General features: G+C 43.1%; 1 protein-coding gene across 7 annotated transcripts in view; it reads left to right on the plus strand.

The window, feature by feature from the left end:
* LOC120893182 (myc box-dependent-interacting protein 1) overlaps positions 1-24,727 on the plus strand; it is a 36,284-nt gene that overhangs the window by 4,295 nt on the left and 7,262 nt on the right. The gene's annotated exons all lie outside the window — the stretch shown is intronic.

The raw sequence follows: 24,727 nt of genomic DNA on the forward strand, positions 1-24,727 counted from the left end.
GTTTTTATTAAGATTAGATAGACGCTGTGTTACACAGTTTGCAAGACTGAACAAAGTCCATCGTATGTAGTCATTCTTGCATAATGATGATAATATTAAAATACAAGTTATATTATACGTTCAGGGGTTACATAGTTCTGATCTTAAAGATACAAATATCTTTGCCTAAGTGTAACAAAAAAAACTGAAATCTTATTAATTTCGTTTGATCCCTGCATTGCTAATTACTCAAACCGACGTGACTATACATTCCGAGGTGCATGTAAATAGAGTTCTGTGCCAACAGCTGGTCACTGTCTTGAATGTTGCCCGGATCACTGACTCGATTCAATCCTCGGACTCCATTGCTTTTCCTTAGTATTGTATGAGTATGTTGGGGTTGTTCGAGCAAAATAATCGATTTTGCTCACTATTTGTGCCTAATTTCAAATTCTGTAACGAACAGAGATCTTTATACCTAATATTATTCATTTTATCTGTTCAATGCAATGTGAAACTTAACACAATCGTTAGCACAATCTCATCACTCAACTCATTCATCAAAAGCAAACTAATGATCGGCTAATGCTTCAATAAGCGGGGCTTTCAAGCTCCGCCTTGCTATCCCGGGCTATTTCTTTAACCGTTTTGTACACCGTGTCTGCCTCTGTGTGTTTTATTATTGTTGTTTGAAGTGACAGTGGAAAATCGGCAAAAATCCGCTCCGCCCGGCTATTAATAGCCCTCCCACCAATCGGATCGGCACACACCCGTGCGAGCACGAGGGAAAACTTATGCGTGTGTGTGTTTTTGTTGTTGTTTTTGCTAGTAGATACTGTACCTATCCCACCAATTCTAAACCGAGAATATGGTCGAAGTGTGTGGAGATTCACAGGCTCAGCACAGTGCGCAAGGAAAAGTTAAATGAAAAACAAACATCACAGAGGGGAAAATTGTGAGCCAAGCGCTCGAGAGCTGAATCATTAGATGAAAAACAAAAAAAGAGAGAGAGAGAGAGGAAGCACCATGCCGTGGATTGCAGTTCTAATTTTGGACCAACTCTCCGCACAAACTGACCCCCTTTGTGCGTTGATATGTTCCCAGCGAGGTTTCTTTCTTATTCCCGTTTCGTTTTTTATGTTTTTTTTTTCTCGCTTACCAAGGATATAGAATCCCTCGACGCACTTATATATGTGTGTGTGTGTCGCTCATAAAGAGTACACACATTGGTGTGGATAAGATCACTCAAAGAACGGTGTATTTTGTGTGTGACTGTTGACTTTGCTTCGCGGTTGTGCGTCAGGGCTCGTTTCTAATGGTTTACTCCTGTCTCTGTGCAGTCACTTCAACTCCACGGCGCGCAAGACGTGCGGCGGTGCATTGCTGGTGGTCAAATAATGTCGCCGGCGGAGGAGAAGCGTGTGGCGCTAGAGTGTATTTTTAACGGCCAACGCAACTGTGGCCGATTGTCACCCTGGATCGTTCAGTGCGTTGCGGTTGAGCCGAGCGTCCTGGCACCGGGGGAGAGAGCTACGTGTAATGAATTCGATCTATTTGTCCATGGTTACGTTTTTGGCAAACGATCCCCAGACACCACCACACTTACACAGCTATGCTCTACCGCCCCCCCCCAGCAAAAAGGAAAGGCATTTATACAAAAAAGCAGACCGCTTTTAAGCGCAGTTTGAGGTTTTAATCTTTATAGTCATTCATAAATTCCGTGCGCGACAGATACGACGACGGGATTGCCGATGGTTGAATCGGACGTTGGGCTGCACATTCCTGCTGGTTGCTGAAGATTATTTGTGCCTGATAAGTGAAAAATGACAACTGCGGAAGCGAGATAAGATCTGGAAAAATTTGGAGCAACTTTGGCGCACTTTGTGGGCATGAATGTGGGTATAGTTGTTATTGCTCGAAACATTGGGCACTGAACGAAGGAAAGATATAAGCATTAAACCGTGGTCATTTTTTCGTGAAAATGAAATTAGAAAGGATAATTTAAAGCAGTTTGTAAAGTTTTAGTTAAAAAAAAGCTTTGTGAATAGAACTACGCGGCAATACGGGGGAACTTCTGGAAAAGAAGTGCACATTGTTTTTTGTTTTGTCAGACTTTCCGGTAGCGTAAGATAAATAAATAATAATAAAAGTTTCAAAGAGCAAAAGAAAGGAGGAACGAATAAAGACGACAAGGTTGTGAAATTTACCTAACATAAAAAATAAAAATGATTTATTCATTAAATTTTATTTAAAAGGTTTCTCAAGTAGGCTCTACACCATATACAGTACAATATTAATGGTAACTCGAATGATCTATTCATTTCATTTCATTGGGATATTTGACTAACAATTGCAGATGCAGATTTAAAATTTTACTAATTTGAAATTAAGCTGTTTGAATGTGAAGAAGTGAATCAAGTTGTAAACTAAAATGTAATTGAAATATTTACGAAGTTAGTTTACAGGAATTCTTGATTTCGAAATAAATCATCAAAGGTAAACTCTTTTGTCTCTACAGCCCACTCCCTGCCCAGAATGCCTTAAATTAGACGATACCTGTCACCCTTTAATGTGGGTCATTTTGGTTACGTACTTAGCACCACTTCCTGATATGACCAGGTTAACGTGCCTTTCTCCGCCGGTCTGCCTCCGACGACGCGGGCTAGTGGTTTGTTTAGCTTCGCGACAACTTTAACGACGGTCGGCTAATATGCGAAATATAATTAGGGCAGCAGCATGGTGTATTAATTAGCGTCAACGTGTGCTTTGAGCCCATTCTTTTTTATTTTCTTTTTTTTTTCTTTCAACACCGCATCGTGGTTAAGGGCGTGAACTAGCCTATCTAGCGATCATTGCGTGCTGGGCTACCGGTTCCCCGGTTTCATTATGGCTCCACTCGATAAGGAAGCTGGGGAGCAAGCGCCTCGACCACGTGACGCAACCTGGTGAAGAAATCGGACTTTGGCTAGAGATAGCAAGTCTTTCAACAAACTAGTTTCCATGCACACAGACACGTGTCCGGGCCTGCTATTGGTGGCTTGGTATTGCAATGTTTGTCTTTACTGTTCTAAGTTAATAAACTACAGGATTACTAAACCTACTGGAATCGATAATTGATTGTGTTTATTTCTAGTGTTCTGCTCCATCTTGTTTATCCCTCTTGAAAGCTTTTAAAGCTGTAGCCTCCCTTTTGCGGTACCATATTGTTGGTCGCTTGGGTGTACACTTTTGATAAAACGAGACTACTTCACGCAGTTCGGGTGTTGCGCTCACCGTAGAGTGTGATGCGAATCAAATACGCAAATAACGTTGGCGTCTAGCGTGCGAAGGCGTCATCACACGAGCGATCAAGGAAGTGATCGGTGCGTAGAAACGCCAGGGTGACACACACGGTGACGCCGCCCGTTCCTCGACACGAACCCATAAAAGGTGCACACAACACGACCGCGCACACCACCCAGGCCAAGCAACTTCCAGTGCTGTGATCGAATACGAAGCTCCACTTTTCTGAAGGAGTTGTTTTTTCCTTCCCTAAAATTTCGCACAACCGCTGGAGTCGGTGGGGATGATTGTTGCGTGGGTGTCACCTTATGGATTCGATATGGCATTCAGACTAATACTCTCCAGCTCTCTCGGAAGCTTGGGAAGAATTTCCTGCAAGACCATATTGTTGAATACACTACAGAAATTAACGCCGGAGCCGTTTGACATTCTGACAGGCGGCGACCGCTCGATGGTGGTACGGCTAGTCACAACACAACAACGAAAAAAGCTTCACGCGTCGTCGTGTTTCTACTGGCGATCACGGGCACTGGCAACAAGCTTGCCTGGACAGTTTATTTATTTTTGTGAGTTTTTTTTCCTGTTTTTTACGATCTCTTTCTATCTCTCTTTCCCTGACAGCGGTTTGCGTGTGAGCTGCATGACGCAACCAGCTTATGCCATCCCGTGACTTAGATTTGGGTAGAACACTGATCGCGTACCACATGGTACACAATTTCGATATAGTGCAATAGTTTAGATTATTTTAATTTGAAAAAACGCTACCGAAACGTTTTGGGTGATAAAAAGTGTCTTAAAACGGATGGAAAAAGTTTCAAGCATTGTTTATTTTTAGCAATATTTGCGTTGTGAAAAGTGCAATGTCATACTAGCTTGTTTCATTCGTTCTTATCATTTGTGATATCAATAAATCGATCGAGCAACGGGGACCGTCTTGAGCTGATACCAACTGTGTCTGATATCGTACATACATCGATAAGAGCGGGTTGACAAAACATTAACACTATGATTTGACAACAGGGCAAACGACCTTTACAAACGATATTGAGCGTGTGTCGAAGTTTTTTTTTTGCAGCAACAGATATGAATCGAATCACTTGTTCCGATGATAATTGAACTGTTTACATTAGGATGTTGTAATGGTACCAATAAGCACATTTACCACCGGCCCAAGGGTTGAGTAAGGGTAGAGGAACAGTTTGGCAGATGTGTTGCGGTGTACACGGCACGAAGGTGATAAACTTTAGACACCGTGTTTGAAAGCCAAATAAGCTTAAAGAATTCACAAGCCCACAAGAACGCCATGCGACGAAAAAGAGTTTGATGGGCACGAATTGAAATCGCCAACTGGCTATCTCTTTCCCATTGCTAGACATATTGAAGTATGTCTGGGGAAGTGAGGTGAGGATTGAACATAGAGTGGATTGAAATCACGACTAGATAATTATCACACCTGCCTTATCTGACGGATAGGCCAGGCTGACGTCGTTTGTTCATGTGCCAGATAGCTGTGTGAGGTTGCTTTTCGCACCTACGGACTGGATGAGATACGATAAAGCTGAGATGTCGTTGGGACATCGTGAACTATTGTGTCGTTGGGCTAGCTTCTCGACTAGATTCTATAATATGTGAATTTATTGAGTCGACGAAATACATTTCAATACGTATAAATATAGTAGATAATCCATTCAGAACGATGAAAACTGTTATGGAGATTCCTATTTATTATGATCTATCCTTTTGTAGTGATCATGGCCGTCACTTAAAGTGCATTAAATGGATTGAATAATCGTAGGTGATCAGATCATAATGATCTCTCTGGCAAAGCAAGTGGAATAAATCTTAACCATGTAATGCTCAAAACGTTAGATATGTAGAGCACATAATACATGCTAGTATTTTACTAGAATGGCGTTTTCAACCGCATTTGATGTGATATCTACTCTTTTGTGGTGTTTTTCATACTTTGGTGTTATTTGATTGTTGGATGTCGGTAAATTCAAACTATTGAGCCTGTATTGTTGAAAAACAATTACATTTGCTGAATATCAAATGATCCATGCTTGCCTAGCGCATTCTAGAATGTAACTGACTCATGATGCCCTCTACCTGGTTGATGGTAGCATGATTTGATGGTAGTTTCGATGCACAACGTTATTACGTCAAGCAGCAGCAATCTGGGAAGTTTTTCACATACCTCTCCCGCAGAAACGAACAATCGTTTAAAAGTTTTCCTTCGCGAATGCAACGCAGATGAGTGATAGTCTCTTAGTTGACAAGTCATTTTAACTTGGCTGACATTGAACCGTCGCACTAGTGAGCGACTTGCCAGAACTAACCCCCCTACTACCTACCTGCAGTGAACAGTGTGATATAATCTCATCTCCTCCAACGTGCGCGGCCACCGAAGTTCTGACGTTTCCGGAAGACGGGTAAAACGTGCGACGTGAAAATAACGACCGCTGTGTAAGGCGGCACATTCAAATCGGAGGACCGGGGCAGGGTTGTTATACCGTCCCTAAATGTTCCGACGGGGCCTCCAATTAGCGCAATTGGTGGAACCCGTAGTGTTAGTGTCGTTGTAAAGTAAACCATTGCTCAGTATTGTATGTGGTAGTATCCGTATTGTGCTTCGTTGCAATATCGAATTACATGGTGCATCTATCCACACAAGGGTGCCGTCTAGAACGAGTCACCTGTGGGTTTGTAGGCGCACGTGTAACTAACAAAACAAGTTTCATCACATACACTTAAAAATGTTACCAACACTGTTTTATAATAATTCGAAAAGAGGGGTTGCTTTACGCTGGTGTACGTGTGCTCGGAAATTTCACGTTTGAGGATCATTTGCATTTAGGCTTACCTATCATTCCGAAGGGTGCGGGTGATGTCGGTGTTAGTTCTAACGGAAAATAAGAGGTCGCCTATCTGAGCTTGATGTCAGCACTGCCATATAACGTTATGCTGCACCTTCACCTGTTTCGTGTTTGAGTTTTCGTTATTTGAAACAGCAATGAGAGGCCAAATTTATCTACAGTATAGAATGACAGCAATTTAAATGACTGCTTGCGATATTGATGATTGTCAAACAGACAACTTTTGAGAATAAAAAAATTAAACTCCCTAACAAGAATTATTGATCAAACCAATTTTCTTTAACATAAAAACAACATAGCTTAACCAAACACTATGCTCAAAATAGTAATTATAAACTTTTTCCCTTCTCCCTATAGGTACGTTTCTTGCATGCCCCAGTTCATAAGAGCATTCTCTATGATTGAAGGTAACATTAATCCGAGAGGCAATTGAAAAAGCGACAAAATTAGGTAATCAAAAATCTATGCTATCATCAGCAGTGCTACAACACTCATCAAATTCTTTTGTCGGCAATGCTTGAAGCCACTAGACGGTATTTTAGACATGTGTGTGTGTAAAAATAAATCCATTTCAGTAAGTTCAAGCACTTTTTACAGTTTCTCAAGGATGGTAGAACACTAGAAAAAGACAAAAAATACACGGTCGCCTTCAAGTTCATCCACCGGCAACCGACGACCGGCTGTATCACAGAAACCCATCATCCTCCCCAATGTTGACGTGAGAATTTAACGCATGTTATAAAATGTCCCCGCAAATTGAAGGCAACCCCGCTGTGTACTACAGCTCTGCTAAGCACAGACGCAGATATTTTCGATTTCCGAACCGTTCATCACAGCCCCATTGCATGGGAGCATTGAAAGTGTGACGTAAGGTGGAGTATTTCTTCTGTCCGCTTTTCCGCTTTTCACATGTGTGGATCGTTGATCACGGAAAAATTGGGCATAAGCAGGAGGACGGGCGTGTGAGGTATGGGGAAGCGGGTGAAACATGCTCGACTAAAAATACGCCAAAATCTGAGTGTACGGCGACCTGGCGTGTACCGAACCAGACCTGGCAACAGGTTCGGGAGCAGATGAGACCGATTTTTGATGAATATTAGTAGCCTGCCGATGGTGGGAAAAAGATGCCCCGAAGTATCTGCTCTGACGAGACCCCTCTGTGACCGACGACGCGCGTGGAAAACGGTGAAGCGTACGGGAACAAATAGATGGGACAGATCTAGTATCGGAGGAAATTGTTTTTCGTTTGCTGGTTTTTGTCACACCGTGCCGCAATCGGGTTTAGGAGATGGGACATTTTTTCTCATACATGATGCATACATGCAGCATTCGTTGCTGTCTAACCTTGAGACTAGAAGATGTTAGAGATTTATAACCACCACCTCTGAATGTGAACTGAATGTAGTGTGTGTGTGTGTGTGTGTGTGTGTTAGTGTAAGTAGACATAAAGAGAGAGACAGAGAGAGGGACTAGGTCGAGCATTAGTCGATTGATGAACCTTGGTGGTCCGGTGGCAGTGTAGTTTCAATCTCGCGTCTTGCGGAATGTTAGGTTCGTGATCATGTTGCGATGTTCTCACCTTTCGCTAGTGGCATGAGCTGGAGGTAGAGATGAGCTAAAGCAATACGATACAAGCGCCTGATACACGATGCCTGGCCGACGCACTGTCCCGCTTTTGCGGTCCAAGAAGAGAGGGTACCATTATTGTTAAGTAACTGGCAAACACAATGCCCTTTAATGTTGCAAAGTTGCAAAAGCTGTTCGGTGACAAACAATCATTGCTGTGGAGTACAGCTGAACAAAAATAGAAAGATAGAAGCGTCATTTTCAGTTATCGTTAGGAATAAAAGAGGGAAAGAGAATTAGAAGACACAACAGTAAAGTTGAGCCGTTCCATTCGCTTACAAAGTCACGTGCGTGCCTAGTCACTAATACATTGGACGCAGCAAACACACCGCTCAACAAGTGTTCCATAATAAGCCACAGCAGCAACCGGTATGACACCGTTCGACGTCATCATCGTGTGGTAGTGTATAATACGATTGACCAGGTCATGGAAATGCCGCTCGGCTGTAGGCCCTTCCGCGCCCAGCACAGCAACTGACATACACAGCTCGGCTGCTCGGTACGTTGTTTTGCGTGTTACGAATTGTGGCCTCCGTTCCGTGTGGCCGTTGTTCCGTACGGCACGTCCTTCGAAAGAAGCGGCCAACCAGTCACGCTCACAGTCAGCGATAGTTTGTTCTGCTTGGCTAGATTCATGCACGATTAGCAGCTTTGCTTTAGAGCCTGACTGGGACACGATTGCTTCTTGAGTGAACAGTGATCCAGGAATGAAAGGAAGGAAATACACGAAGTAGAGGCAAAGTCAACAAAGACAAAAGCATTTGACAAACGTCAGAGCCATAAAGGTGGCGAGTGCCATCTCACGTGCCTTAATATGGCAGGTTCTTCAGGGCAAAGAGAAAAAAAGTCTCTTTTTTGTTGTTTCATTTGCCGCTGGCTAATATTCCCCGTTTTGGAGGAAGATGAAGCCCACGTGCATCACGATCGCTTTTGGACAATCGGCTCTCGGCTGGTTGACGGTCAGTTCAATTTGGGGGAAAACGTAGGCGGTTTGATATACGATCGGTTTGCAGCCAAGCATCCACAAGCTTCGGTGTCATGTTGCCCGATTGTGGAGCCATTTCATCATTCGCTTAATGGAAAAGCGAACAGCAAGATTATGAAATGATTAAATCATCCTTTTGTAATTTGTATCATCGTCGTTTATGAAGTTCTTTCAATATAATGACCATGATCAGTAGCGGCAATAAGATGGTTTTGCAAAAAGATCCCCATCGCACATTAGCAGAATTTGCAGAAGTAATGATTAATGCCCCTGACACACAGACGACCCCTCCTTATAGTACGCGTATGAAAATCTAAATTAAAATAATGCCTGCATCCTATGCGGTGCTGTGCTGGTCGTTTCTGGTGGTACATTGCACACATATCACACCTAACACACAATTGCCCATTTCAGCCAGATCGTCAATTACTGCGACGATGAGGGTGGTTCCCCCTGTGCTGCCGTCGTTATTCCATCATCATCCTCACCGAGAAAAGGTACGCTAAACGCACCAGCGCGACCGATCAGTTCTGATCATTCGCTCCAACCTCCCGGGGTCGTCTCAATTAACTGTAACGACAAGGGATGTTACTCAACCGAGCGCCGAGCCGGGCCGAGCCGTTGTTTATGTGCTGCTAATCAAACGAATTTCATAACGATACCGATTCGCGCGACCACACGTTGCCTGCCCACCTTCAGTGCTTCACTCACCCGGTGCGGTGCGTTCGTTTCACTTTCCTCGCCGGTTCTCCGCTTCTGCCGATCGGCTGGCGTTGTGGTACGGGCATCAAAGGCATGGAAAGCATTACCATCATGCCTTCACCATCGCTGATTGATCCATTGCGCACTCGAGAGGACTGGTGCGACGGAGTGTAGTACATCTTCGTATTGCCACACTTTTCCACCAGGTTCGAAGTCATTGCCGTCTAGCCGGGCGTTGGAGATCGGAACCGTCCCACCTGTGTGCCGTGTGCAGAGTTGAGTGAACGTGCCAAAAGTGTCCGCTCAGAAGACACATTCATCACGACACGGAGCCGCGATTGTAGCGAGCGTCATTCGGCCGTGACGTGGGAGAGATGCAGCAAGGAGCACGATCGTTCGATAGCGACGGAAATTGCATGTTCGTGCCGTGGATGCACCGCTGGCTTTCGATCGGTCAATTGTTTTGCACCCGCCCATCACGATGATAACGATTGGTCAATGCTACAACTGATCACATCGCAAACTCATCAGGCGGATTGAATGTTCAGTTTCGGAAAGGGGAAAATGTTTTTTGGACTCTCTTTTTCCGCAGAATATATAAATGAGTTCCTCGCCATCTTGCGATTTGAATAGATAGTGCGTTTATAATATTTTGTCTCAGGGATTAAGTTTATTGGGAATAGGAATAGGAAAACAGTTTTCCTCCCAAAGCACTCGGAATCGCAATGCACAGATGCACTGTCACAAAAAAACAAGCACGCCTTTATGCATTAGCTAATTTCTATACATTGCAAAAAAACACGCTCCCCGTGTAATTTCATCTATGAGAAAGCTAGACGAACCGTAAAGTCATCATCATCATCGAAACGGTACGAAATGCATACAAGTTTGCGTGGCCTTTTGGCCTTTCTCTCGGCCAGCGACTTTCTCGATTATCTACGATTCGCGTTTGGCGCGTAGCGGAATGGCAAATGTCGTCGTTCGCATGCGGAACGAATAAGTTGGCTCCTATTCCGCGGCCCGGCGTACATATCAGCCGCACCATCGATCGACACCACACCGGCTGAAGATGATACGTTCGTGCACTTCAGCAACCAATTTGCTGATTTGTAACGTTATGTGGGAAGGGAGAGGCACGGACGAATAGTTGGATGCACCTGAGCACTGAGCGGTACGGAAATAGCTCATTTGCATTGTGAAGATGGTGGTGGTAGTGGTGGTGGTAGTGGCGGTTGTGTACATCTGGTCGATTGAGAATCACTTACATTCGCTTGCACTGCAGTGTACTTCCCTTAAGCGGTGGTTCCATCGGTGCCTAATGATGATGCCCCCCGAATTGAAGGCGGAAGGAATCACCCCTCGCCAGTCACTTCCCGTGCCGACAACGGGCAAACATATACCGTGCAAGATGAAGGAAAGTGGCATCCAATTTCTAATGGCGCGTTTTTGGTTTAAATTATCGCGCTAAATCGCTCGTGGATGTTGGGAAAGTTGAGGCTTAATTTTCAATATACACCGTCACAAAAGGGACACTGCCAAAGTTTTTAATTCAGGTAACTTTAAACGCAATTGTATTTCAAAACATTGCAAAACATCTACGGCCTTTTTTAAAATAAAATATGATTGTTGGAAAATGATTTGCAACGAATCAAATTGTACTTACATATTAATGTTTAAATTTGTTATGCAATATTATTGTTACTATTATTCTTGTTCTTATCCCAGGCATATATCGTAGTCCGTTAAAGGCCTGTCTTAGTCCGTAATTGGCAGAGCAAATCTGTGGTTTTTTGGTTTACAAGTAGCCGAAGTCAGTTCTTCCAATGCAAAGATCGGTCTATACGAAACTACTGTGCTCTCTGCAGTGACTCCCACTCCGATCCTACACCGGCTATTGTTAGTCCGATTGCGACTCCGGCAAAATCTGAATCACTATTTCCACCCGGAGTCGGAGTCACCCGGAGTCGGAGTTGTTCAGAGTTGTCCGGAGTCGATATTACTACTCCGGCTGACTCCGGACAACTTCGGTCGGCTCCAGACGACTGCGACTTCGGACAACTCGCGATGAATCCTACTCCAGACGACTCCGGACGACTGCGGACGACTCAAACGATTACGACTTCGGACAACTTTACTTTACTCATCACTAGTATAGACAAACGATCTTTCCTTGCATTCTTTAAGCTACTGATCACGCAAAAGATACGGAAATAAAAATTGATTATTTAGATCTATCGCAATAAACATGCCACAGGAAGAGAGGAAGAGAAAAGGCGTTCTGGCAGAGTCTACTTCTTCAAAGTAAGAGTTGTGTAAAGCCGACTACACAAAACGCTGCTTCATTTACACTCGTGTTACAGTGTTCTAAAATTGAGTCATTAACAACCCCCTTGACTTGCTTGCATTCACTTGAATCACAGCGTGCCTCACTTCAAACATTCCAGAATCACACTACGGTTTACGACCCTTACGAACACTGCTCCGAACGTTGGCTCAATTTGCCGGCTTAGCGTACTTTCTTGGCTTAGGATTTGTGCACTCACACCATCCGTCACCCTAAAATCACGTTTGCAGCGTGCTTACACTGTCGCTCTCCCCCCTTATTTCCGCCTATCCGCGGATCAGCATCTAAACATACTACCCCGGTATAATGCAAGTGAAGATAATTACTGTTTCGAAACACAACGCGCTCCCTGCTGCTTGTGCCGGGCCCCAAAACCACCGCGCTTCCCCATGTTCGCCTAGTGTCGACATCTATTCTAACGCCTGGCCATATTAAATTAGATTAGAAAGCCAGCCAAATGAGTTCGGCGAAGCCGTGGAATAGCCTGGCACCGCGGTCGCTGTTCGAACTCGGCGAAAACCGACCGTTTACCAGCCAACACAGCAGCGTTGGGGAGCGATTCGCGTACGCCTATTGTAGAGGCCTATCGATTGTCACGTGCTGGCTGCTATATCGGTGACAGTATCGAGCCGTCCAATGGAGAGTTAGTTTTCTGCGAGAAAAGTTACAAAGCAAGTGCAACCTTCAACGCGTTACCGAACTGAAGTAATCCATCTTGAAGTCGTTCGGGAGGAGAGTGAAACAAGTTAGTTTATTTTAGAGCGATAAAGTCGCTACGTGTATGTGTCACATTGGCAGTTTGTAATAGACGTTTCGTTCGGTGTTTTTTTTAACTCGAGGAATACGATATTGCTCTAACCCACTGCCTGCCTGCCAGCCTGCCTGCTATTAGCCTACTAACTGTGCTAATTTTAACGTCGATATATGTGTTGCAGCGAAGGGCAGCAGCTAAAGGAATCTAGCGAAGGGGTATTGTTGGTACAGGCTTCACGATTAGATCCGATCGTCAGATTAGGCACCAATGAGCGCAGAAGGACAGATTGTTTAGTGTGACGGATACTTAGCAGCTCCACCAACGAGGACAACTGCGCCTGAAGAGTCGGTAGCAGAACAATTATTTTTGTTTATTTTGTTTTTTTTTGTTGTCCTCTTTAAGCACTCGCCCTATATTCGTGTCGACTATTTAGCAGGATTATCGACAGTTGTGTAAATATTTTTTCTTCTCCTTCTTGCTCTCTTTTAAAGTAGATCCGTTTATGCAGTTCACTATGCAAGAAGTATTACCTTGTTGCAGCACAGCGGGTGACTGTGTGTGTGATCGTGACGGCGGCGCACATAAAAAAGGCGTAAATGGAATGCAATAGACAACAACATCAAGCTATGCAGAGCATTGGCAAGGTTATTCACAAGCCCATGCCGGTGGTGTCTTGTTTGGTGGCGCCCCCCCCCCTCCTTTGCTTATCCTGACTGGTGGGAGTTTGAGCTCCGCGTGTTTGGCGTCAACACCTGAACAGTCGCCGGTAGTCGAACATACCATCGCCATTCAGTCGTCGGAAGCTCACCCACCAATCCGCCAGGGTCATCAGGTTCTCCCACGTTCTAATTTGGGGTGTCGTGCTTCTGCGGGAAAGAGGGGTGGTATTCCTTCTTTTGCCTCTTGAGTGTTTCGCTTTCAACGTCGTCCCACCACACGCAAAGCCGAGCGACGTCTCGTGCAGTGGCTCTATGAAAAAGTATTAGAGTTTTGGTGGTTTCTCTACACACATTTACCCTTTTCTGTTCCTTCATCCACCACCTACGCACCTCCTTCACCTTTCGGCTGCATCCCACGCGAAATAGCGTCAGCAGAAAGATGGACGCCTCCTCTAAACAAGGCACTCACTGTTTGTGACACATCAAACGAGCACCCATCAACCGTTTGTTTGCTAATCAAAAGGTTCCCGAGTGGTGCTCCAAAATAACTGAATCACCCCTCCTGTCGGCGCGCGTTCATTCTAAAACGGTGGGAGAGGAACGGTTCATTTTGGGACGGTTACTGTCCGACCGACGGTGCATCTGAGCGATGTTATTAGGTGCAGCTTGAAGCACCTCTGAACTGCAACTGCAGTTCCCCTCTCTCAAACTAACGACCTGTTTGAGTGGGAATGGGTCTGTGTGTGCCTAGCACATTCCATTTCGTTGTGGAGCACTTGAAGAAGCTATGCAGTTTTCACCTTGTTTGTTTGCCTTTTCCTGGGCCACGGGGCGCACCTCCCACCATCCCCAGCTGATGTTTCCGCGTGAGTGGAGCGCACGCGAGCAGCTCAAGAACGAGTGCGATTAATCTAGATGCAGTGTGTTTAAGTGTGTCAGCAGCGGCGGCAACAGCATGACACGAGGAGGTCATGTCTCTCTTCCCTTCGAGCATAAACGTTGGCGCACACAGGTGCGCTGTCGTTTTGGAGTGCAGTTACCCAGTGGCCCATATTTTGTTTTTGTTTTGGTGCTGGCCTACAGTGTGTTGTTTGCATACCGAGCGAAACACGCAAAACATTCACGGCGATGCCAACGAAAAAACCTCACATAATAAAGTGTTTTATTTTCCACTTTTTTCGGATATGCTCAAAATACGACCGTTGTGACAGTCAGCTTTAAATAATTAAGATTGTGAAACAATTCAAGGCTTATCTGGCAGGGATAGTGCGTTCTTTTTTGGTATTTTTTTTTATATTTCATAAATATTTTGAAGCATTAAATTTCAAAAAAAAAAAATTATTTTACTCGTCATTACTTAACAGCTTAACAGTTAATTCGACGTACTACTTTTTAATCAGAAAGCACGGACGTATGGACCCGTATTGATAAACTCATTTATTAATTAAATGCTTCAAAAAACAAAAAATGTTGTAAAAAAGGGAAAGCTCGGAGATGAACTTTTGAAAATGAATAGGTATTTGATTAAATTTTATTTAGGTTCCAGATTAATGCTCAAATGCAGATTAAACTAGACGCTGGATTTAAATTAAAGATAATTATAAAAAAATATACATTTTAATGTAATGAATCATCGTGAATCCCGATAAACAATAGATTAGGGGCGCTTCCACGAAAAGATTTGCTACTCGAAAATTCCCATCAAAATAACATTTGTCCTGCTTAGTAGAAATCGAGCAGATTTCGGCGAATCTTTTTCGAGCTGTGTTTTCATTCGCTGGTTGCAGGATGTGCTATGAATATTTGCTTGTAATCTTTTGACGGCATTTTGGAATTTCAATTCAATTTCGGGAACTCTGCGCATGGGAAAACATATGTCTAATAGTTTTAAATGATTTCAAAACGGTTTAAATGCATATTATTGCTTGTACTTATTTTCGAAAAATAGCCGTTTTAGAACGTACGAAATAATCGTTCTTTAGAAATGCAAACATTTTGGAAATAATTTTTTTTACGATGGAAGGAGACAGATTCGCCATCAAACATTAGTTCTGTTAAAACGTAGTTATTAACTTCGCTACACATTATAATTATCGCCAAATCCTATGAATTATTGTACTTAAATGAAGCAATATAAGATCATTAAAAAACAAATAAGTTAGAGTTAAATATCAACCAACACAAGAGAAATTAAATATTTTAAGCATCAAAAAGAACTTTCATGCCATGACCCCAAAAGTCTATTTTTCTTGATAATGACAATAAAGAGATTAAAAGTTTGCATGTTTGTTGTTCTTGTTTGCTTTGTGGCAAAATATCTGCTCTCTCCCTAATTACAGACGATATTATTTACGATCCATCTGCAAATGATAGCAATACAAAGGCAAAGCACGAAAACAAACAGATGCCCTAGAAAACTTGGAATATATCAGCGACAAGATAAACCTATGTTTCCCTTTGTACAGCAGCGCAGCACACGACACACGGTTAGTGCGACAAGAGATTCTTTTGCATGAATCATAGAGCGATTGCAATGCTGCATTTTTGTTCCCCGTTATGTGGTACCGGTCAAAACATGGTTAAACATGTTTTTTCGTTAAACTTGACCATGACCGTTGCTTTTGCTGTGTTTTGGTGTTTTACCGCCGAGTCGGTAATGCTTGTGTCAACTTCGTTGATTCAAACACTGTAACGTTAATACTTGCATAACGCTTCATTTGCATGATGGAGAGCTTAAACATACTGCTCGATTTGAATGTCAAGCAGCTTGTTTCAACTATTAGTAGTGTGTAATGTTTGTGACATTCTTTCTGGGTCAGCACTGCGATACAATTTGATTTATTGGCACTTTTGTACGCTATCGGTCACGATGAATACCGACAGATTGGTGCAAATGGATTCATTAGACGCCCAGGTTCCGTTTGGTCGAGAGAAAGTCGGTCTACCAATACCGAAACCCAAACTTCGGCGACATGTTCAAATTGCTTTCGCACGACTATCGTGTCCGTGTGACTAATGAGTGGCGGATGTGTTGGAGAAGCTTCACCCTTAGCGCATATAACGTTATTCTATACAGTATCAAGCTGCTAATAGGCGAATGCTTTCTAATTGGAAATGGCCAAACTTTTCGAATTCGTGTTCCCATTTATCGACCCACACCAGGGTGACTTTAAAATCCAATTCTTACAATTTTACCGACGTTTTTCTCTTGATGAGCAGCACACATAATCAGCTTTCCCAAAACCACCGGTTCAAAATCGATCTGCCGAAACAAAAGCTTTGAAAGAGAGAAGAGAAAAAACATACCCACACACACACACTCACCACAGCAAAAGGGTTACCATTGATGCTTACATTAAATTTAAAGATAATCATTGTGTGCCCTAAAATGGGTAATTTTCTCATAACGTTCCGTGCCTTGCTCGCTCGTGCACCTTCGTGCACCTTATGCAGTATGGTAACGGTGTTTAAAAAATTTCCACCCCCTTTTCTCAACGGCCACTCTCTGGCAGCCTTCCACGGCCATTTCCTTCTCCCCAACCACAGCTACTTTTCTGTTTTGTTTACCATTTTCCGGTGTTTGAGCAAGAGGTCTTAACGCAGCTGCGCGTGAGAAATGTGCCCTCTCATCATCGTGCGGCCTTTTAATGGCTTACTTCGAGCGGGGCGCACACTTGCACACCAACAGCACACAGAACAATCCTTCTTTAAGCAAATAGCACTGGAAGCGCAACCCGTTTGCATCGGAAACAGCCGATAGACGGTCCGCGCATTTGAGATTTCACCTTCAAGGTTGCATCGTGACGTTGCACTTTCGCGATCGAAACGCTCACCTGTGTGTGTCTGTGCGCGAAGGTGAGGGAGGAAAATGTGCCCACACCACTTACGAAATTGTGCTACCGAAAATAGCTCCAACCATCAACCTGAAGATGGAATAACACCTTCGGCGAAGGTAGCGCGAAACATAAAATGCGCGAGCATCTTCTTCACTATCCTCTCTATCTCTTTCTCTCTTTCTTTCTCTCTCTTTCTCTCTTTCTTTCTCTCTCTCTCTCTCGTAAAGTTTCCGGGCATAATAAAACTACAGACGGCTTTCCTCCAAACTTTCACTTGCACATCCTCATGCCTCGTTGTCGTGACGATTATCCTCTGACAGATTCACTGCACCGTCATCGCGCCTGTGGGGTGGTCGGGTCGTGAAGTGAAGTGAACTGAAAATAAAACATATTTTTGCTTTTATGTTTTATTTTACAATAATAACAATATTGAAGTTTCTATTTCGTTTCGAGTTGGCAGATGGGAAAGTCATACTTTTGTAACGATTTCTAAGCGCATTAATCTTCCGCTAAACAAGTGGTGAACGAACGATGATGGGGAGAGACGATAATGTAAACCACCCGTTTTGTGGTTCAACTTAGAGCTGCTGATCAAAACAAAGTTTTTAACCAATTCCGGCCGATTTCATTGTTGCGTGGGCTTTCTTCCGTTTGGATTGCGTTGGTTGAGCTCATACATAAATGCTTAATGAATATGGTAGGGTTTTATCCACGTCACTCATTACGTTATGAACTTTATCATTCCTTGCTTCACGCAGATGAGATTCCAAGTTCTTGGCCAATTTTTTGGATCATCGAATAATTTGTGATGTTTACAAAACATACATATCTTGGACAAAGAATAACGCATTTTACAGTGCGATGTCTTCGATAAACTCCTCTACATGAAGCCTGACAAGAAACTTGAATTTCGGATGCCGCAAAAAACCTTGCCAACTATTTTGTGTTAAAATCATATCCTTCCATATCATTCTAACAGACGTTTATTGTACCAGTTATACAAACGAGCGGTTATGCTTGCTCCTTTTCCAAAAAGACTATAATTCAATATCCGGGAAACAGTATTTTAATTACCCCGCATTTCTCAATCCAATCGTCAATACTTCATTCTCCAGCTGCCATCCTATCCTGCCATTACATTCCAACGGTTGAAGCTACACATCTTCTCGACTATGATTTTCCCGAACCAGGCCTCACAGCTTCCTGCCGTCTGCCGGATGACGAAGTGCGTGTGTTGCCGTTTGGCTGAAGCGTTCACTTTCACGAGCTTAAGCTGCGTTGCGGAACTGCACCAGCAGTCTGCGGCGGCGCAAAAACAAAACCGTTTAAAAACATTCCCCATTCCACTTCCATTTTATTGCGCAGCGCCTCGATCGGTTGGAAATCGGTTTTATCACAAAACGATAAAAACGCGATTTTGCTTTTGCCACAATATCAAAAGGCCTCCAGTAGCCGGCAGTGATTTGTCGTAAAATGGTAGATTGCGTAGTGATAAAGCAAACTCGCGACCGATGCTCCGGGTCCTGCTTGCTACGCTACAGTTTTAGCATAGTTCGGCCACAGTTTTTGCAACCAGATCCGATCGGATAACAGCGAAGGCAGCACACGCTGAGCGCCAATCGTAGTGCAATCGAAAGCAAAAACATATCGGTTCACTGCAAATCAAACTTGCTCGCCGGCAAGTGGAACGGTGCTGTTACATGCTCTTTGCCTTTGACTTGGTACTGCTACTTACACCACTACCACCCGGAGCTGTATTTAAGTGGATTTATTCATTCCACGCAAAAAGGGCAAAAGAATCAGTGTTGGGAAAAAATCGAAAAAACCTCTCGCTTATGATGAGGTTCGTAAGTTTCCACTGTTTTCACACACGTGCAAGATTAATCCTTGGTTTGATTTGAGCGCGAGATGCAAAAATAAATAAATAGACAAATCCTCGAAGGAACTTCAAACACTCCCGAGGGGAGGTGGTGGCGGTGGTTTTACTTTACCGCCGCCATCTGGAAACGCACGGCCGGTGCTCCGAAGAAAGCGCGCATTCTGAATCATCACACGCGGTATGACGTCACGGGTTTATTTTACCCTACGGGAAAGGAAGTTTTTTATATGGTTGGGATGTATAAATCAACATAAAGTGTGTTTATCATAAATTTATTTATTCGCCTATCTACGGTTAGCGTTTTTTGTTGTTGTTATTTTGTTGCATAGTTTCAATGTTTGATTGGGCTTCGGCTGGAATGTGTAATATTGCTAGAGAGGTTTCCGCTTTGAATCGATTTTTTTTTATTATTTCACTTCTTTCTCTTTATAATTTTCGATACAATTTTGACGTGAAATTCCTAAGATTTCTTTACCATGCTTTGATGCCATTTCGCGTGTTTCAAATTTGTGATTGTTGACGCGTTGTTGGAAAAGGGACCCGATTTTGTGCGGTTGTTTGGATTCCTTCCCGGGTTGACTGACACCATACGTATGTATCCGAGCGACGTTTTGCCACACATGGACACCACCATGATCGTTCCTTTCTCCTACGATCCTACGGGGAGGGTGTACACTTTGCATCGCCTTTCACCAAAACATGCCGTTAACGCCGGCCGGCCGAAAACGTCCAGCACCAGCCTCGGCAGAGGTCGGAAACCTGTTTTCGACCTGTTGCTCTATCAACACACATATACACACCACCACAAATGCTACCCCCAAAACGGTTATCCCCATCATCCCTCCTCCGTTCCTGGTTCAATGCATCCCAACCCTCGATCTCGGAACGGGAATCCCGTCCCCTTTGCCCCGAGGCAGGTCTTTCAACTTGGATGAAATGGAAACCTTCGCCTGTAACAGTGACTACCCTTACATCCTCTCTGTGCCACTGTGCTTCGAAGGCAAACCGATAAAAAAGAGTATCGAATAGTTGTTGAAAGAGGAGAAAATATAGATCTGTTAGCCCATAAAAGGGCCCCCCCCTATACCCCATAACAAGCACCCTGACCGTGACGTTTTGCAATCGAAAGACGGTCACGGGTGAGGTCGAAATCTGGGCGATAAATGCAGAGAGTTCGTTAAAGAATTCGTGATCGAACCACGCGCGCTACAGCGAACGAACGGAACGGTCACGTGCGTGCCGAATCGCGGGAGAAGTTGTGGCGGAACTTTCTCTCTGGAGCTTCCCTGGCCGGGGATGCCACGACTGGACGGGGAACCTGTTCCGGCGGTGACCCGCCATTCCCGGCGAGGTTTTTAACGCTCCTAGTGTGTATGTGTGTTGTTTTTGTCATCTGGGAGGAAAACTTTCATCCCGTAGCGTTTGTTTGTTGATGCCGATTGCCGTTGTTTGTTTCGTTTGCAGCGCGTGTTTATCAAAGGCGCTGTTAATTAACGCCGCGGGTTTAAAGTGTGCAGGTCGCGCAAACGCAACTGGTTGCTGTTATCCGCGTGCCCAATGGTGTGCCGTTGCAGTGGATGACCTAGCTATATCTGACCGGACGCTCAGATTCCTTGCATTCCTGCCCGATCAAGCCACGTCTGTGTGTCTGTGTTTTCCGTTGAAAAATTGTTGTTGAGTGTTTGAAAACGCAAAACATGGGAATGCAACCAATTTTTCCTATTTTTATTGTCAGTCAACACTCAAACAATTCACGATACATAACAAAAAAAAAGATCTGCAGCGTCACATTTGAATCAATGCTTGATGTTTTTTGCGTATACGATGTAAACAACGTCAGAGAGTTGCTTTTCATGCTGCCCTTGATTTTTTGTTTTTGTATTTTATATTTTAAAATTTTACGGTATAAATACTTCTGAAGAAACATTTTCTATTTTTAATGTAATTTAATTTAATGTAATTTAATGTTGTAAATGTAGTGAATGTTGTAAATTATGGACTATTGATAAACAATGTCAACACAATATAGAGCATTTTTTGTGTTTTTTCTTCTTTTTGGCTCAACAACCGTTGTCTTCCAAGGCCTACCTGTACCACTTGTGAGCTTGGCTGTCAGTGACTTATTGATTTCCTTCCATAGCAGAATAGTCAGTCCTACGTATGGCGGCACGGTCTAGTTGGGTCTTGAACCCATGACGGCATGTTGTTAAGTCGTACGAGTTGAAGACTGTACCATGAGACCGGCTTCAACTGGTTTGTTAAATAATTTTATAAAATGCTGGAATATTTCAATAATTTACGTGTTGTCAGTAATTTTTCTTGTCGACATAGTATACATACACAGTTTTATTTATATAAAGCTAATATACTGTATATATACTGTACAGGTGAAACATTTTACAAACTTTAACTTAAAAACTTTACATTAAATTATAATAGTTAATTTCTGCACATAAATCATAGATAAATACCATCTGACTGGATACACGTCCTTTTTTCTCAAATTGTTTGTTGAATTCTTACGAAAGTTAATTTTCGAGACTAATTGCTAATTTATTCAATTATTTCGAAATCTTAAGCTATGAATCGTTCATGGTGGGTTTTAACCATTGTATTTGATTCATTAAACATTGTTTTTATATCATTACAAGTTATTATATACGTGTTAATTTGGCAATAATGCAGGTGACCATTTTGCTCCACTCCCCTAAATTAAATTTTCCCTTAAATTTCATAACCATTTAACGGACAACATTTTATCCTTTCTGTTTTTTCTGTTTTTTTTTAATTAATTTAGTGTATACAATTATCAATTTGTTTGGAAAATAATTATACATTTTAGCCCAAAATTGCCTTATTTTACTTGAACAACTCTACTACTACTTGACTTTTACTTAACTCAAGTTACTGTGATGTTTCTGAAACTCGCTAAGTCGAGAAACTGCTTTTAAAACAAATTTGATTTTCGAGCTTTGCAATAGTTTTCACATTTTGAATAAATGTAGATTTAATTTAAGCAAACCTTCCATAGACTACCTCCTTCCATGGGGTTTGATTGTCTCCATTCCAATTCCATCTGCAACTTCGAATCACTTTCAACTTTTTCTATGCTGATTGGTTTGACAAGAATGGTTTATTAATTGTTATTACTATTCCTCCATCTCAACTGCATTTAAATTCTACTAAAATTTACATCATCAAGCGAAAGATGTTTGCTAATTGTATTTAGCCATTGACTGCCAATGACTGCACAAAGAAGAAGGGGCAATTATTCGCGGTCACGAATTTCACGTCCGCTAAAATCTACATAACCCGGCACTTGGTAATACACTCCGACCGGCAAAAACGAAGCGGAAATCCTTCACAAAAATGATCAATTTTCGACCCAAAGTGCATTTTGATGGTCACGGCCCTCTCAGCGACAACAGCTGGGACGGTGCGAGTTAAGGACGGAACCAGCAATGGAACTGGCTATGCTTTAGTTCGGTACGCCTGCTTTCGATTTCATCCATGATGCCATTGCTTCGGGGCAATAGGATTGGTTCGATGATTTTTCTTCACCGCTCCTGTTCCACACGCGAGCTGTTAGTTGGGTGGAAAAACTGGTTTGCTCAAGTTGGCCATAAAAAACAAACGGCCACAAACGCTAAACTATGCACCGGTCGTCCGTCTAGCCTGTGTACAGAGTGTTGTGTTAGCCCAGTTGCATCGGCACTTATAAAGCTGGTACCGTTGGGCGTGCACAGATATGGGTGCAGTTGGCCGGACCCGCCACTAAAGCCGGGTCTGGTGGAGGTGGAAACTGGTTCCCGAGGGAAACTAGATTGAAGTCATCGGCAGCCCACAAACCTAGTGCATTAGAGGCAAGTGTTCTTACCATGTAGAGCGGGAGAGAGTTACTACTCTCACTTTTATCCGATCGTGTGTGTGTGTTTTTTAATGCTTTCGTTTTCATCTATTTTGCTGTTTGTGGAATTTAGATTTAGCCAATGTGTCTTCGGGGTTACATTTTCAAAATAAAGTGTTTTTTCTCTGTGTGATTTGATATTGAATTAAATGACTATCGCAATAATTTTATGATTATGGAGTTGTGTCTTTGTTGCTGTAACAAAACCGAAATGATAAAAGGGCTTACCACTTACTGTGAAATGAACAAAAAAAACACACTCAATGGAACAGAAAACAAGTGTACACAAACACAAAACAGCAACGTAATTGGGCAATATAAGCCATTCAAATGTGTAAGCCAAACTGTGTTGGAGTTGTTGTTTAAGCGGCGCAAACACGCTCACACGAGGACACACAGACGCAAACACCGCCATTGCTAGGGCTGGATAATGCAGGTGTAATTATTACGATAACAGCGGGGTGTGCATACCTACACAGAAAAATGGCGAAGGCGTAGATATGGTGGCTACCGTTTGTGTGTGGGGCGAACCAAAGCGTGTCCAACATTGGCAAAAAGTTGGCCGGATATGTAGGTTATCAGTTGAGCCCTAGCAGCAGGGCTGAGATGATTTGTTTGCATAAGGCATGTTAGGTGTGCAGATTTGGGAAACGTTCTCTACGTCTAGCTCGGTCGGGTTTCGATGTGAAGTCGGAAATTTGTTTATTTTATTTTCTGTTGATTTGATTTCACCTATTTGCTTAATTATTTTCTAATTAAAAATAAAAAAAAATAAAGAAAATTAAGCCAGCTCACTCTGTAAAGCTACGCAGCCCAAACAGTACTGGATGGCGGAATGTCAATTACTTCACCTAGCACTCGTCATTAAATGTGCGTTAGGAACAGTGCTGCGTGTAAGGCTTCTAACGGGATGGATGGATCAACTTTCTAACTGGCTGTATGGCCGCGGCAAGGTATCAAGCCATCATCCATCAGCAGTGCCCCTTCCGTATGGCACTGCGGGGTTTATTTTTTCTCATCAACATGCACTCGAATGTGATTTCAGCTTAACAGACCACATGTCTCCCATGACCGTGGTCGGCCAGATGCAACTTGGTCTCACGTGATGACCACTGCCCATCATCTTGCTGCTGTAGGGGTTGAAAGCGTCAAACTCACTCGTTGTCCAACGTGGTGGTTCCTCCATTTAAAGCTCATTCTATCGCGTACGGTCTAAAAATACTCACGCTACGCTGGTAGTAAAGCTTCACTGATTAGCATACCTCGCAAACGAAACGCAGCTTATGGGAAACGCGCGTATGGGTTGATGTTGAATGCTCCAGCAAGGTAGTATTGGAACTAACTCCTCGCCTGGTTTTCTGCTGCTTGTGGGTAAGAAGCCACGCGTGACTGTACTTCGTAGATGATTTTTGCAAGACGTTTAATAAATTTACCCTCAACCTTGACCATGGTGTGTGCCTTACTAGTGTGCTGTTTGTGTGAAAAGCCCTGGTAAGAAGCCGCAGTTGTGTGTTTGAGTGCTCACTTGCGATTCTGGATGGTGCGAAATCACGTGGTGAAACAGACATCATGTGATGGATTAGAGCTTTGAGCCCTGGAACCTCCTGCAACACGGAACATTATGGAGAAAAGCAAATAAAATGGTTAAATTATTTATACTAGTTTAATGTAATAATAACTATACTAGTGCTATATAGCTAGCTTCAATTAATAGTTTAAGTCTTATTCACATCTCCCTTTGATGCAATACCGCCGCCGCACATCGGCTGAAATGTATGTACATTTCCGCTTCGACCCGCCATATGACCCACGACACACACACACCAACTTCTACTTCCCCGCTGGCATAAGGGTGGCTATTAATTTGGGTAGCTAATTTTAGCGACCCAAGACACAAC

The sequence above is a fragment of the Anopheles arabiensis genome, chromosome 2, assembly GCF_016920715.1.
Source record: "Anopheles arabiensis isolate DONGOLA chromosome 2, AaraD3, whole genome shotgun sequence".
In the NCBI taxonomy this organism is placed as follows: Eukaryota; Metazoa; Arthropoda; class Insecta; order Diptera; family Culicidae; genus Anopheles; species Anopheles arabiensis.